At 41.1% G+C, this 435-nt stretch overlaps 1 non-coding gene across 1 annotated transcript; it reads right to left on the bottom strand.

The window, feature by feature from the left end:
- TRNAW-CCA (transfer RNA tryptophan (anticodon CCA)) lies at positions 1-72 on the bottom strand. The gene has a single exon. It is a non-coding gene; the product is annotated as a tRNA-Trp (tRNA).
- Between the last annotated feature and the right edge of the window lie 363 nt (positions 73-435).

Below are 435 nucleotides of genomic sequence, written 5' to 3'. Positions count from 1 at the left end.
TGACCCCGACGTGATTTGAACACGCAACCTTCTGATCTGGAGTCAGACGCGCTACCGTTGCGCCACGAGGTCTACTGTTCTGTTCAACAGGATGACTGAAAAGTAAGCAAAATGATTTCTTGCTCGTCAAACTTTCCAGAGTAATTAACGAGATTAAAGTACATGAAGCTATTCTACAGGCCTGGCACTAGGTCACTCTAAAGTAAACATTTACAGTCCATTCAATAACACAGACCATCCATGCGATATGTATTACTACATTTTCATGACACCCTTGTACTTGCTTTGTTGCTGGCGCTGCTAATTTATAGTCCTGTCAAGTGTGACATAGACTATGAAAAACACATTTCTTGTATCATCAGCAGCGAAAGATCAGACATTTGTAACACAAGTCAGCCGAGATCCCATAAACTCAGCAAACAGAGTTTTTTGTTA

This window comes from Pleurodeles waltl, chromosome 12 (assembly GCF_031143425.1).
Source record: "Pleurodeles waltl isolate 20211129_DDA chromosome 12, aPleWal1.hap1.20221129, whole genome shotgun sequence".
Classification (NCBI taxonomy): domain Eukaryota; kingdom Metazoa; phylum Chordata; class Amphibia; order Caudata; family Salamandridae; genus Pleurodeles; species Pleurodeles waltl.
Note: the sequence above shows the minus strand (reverse complement) of the source record. Positions and strands in the feature narration are given on the sequence as shown.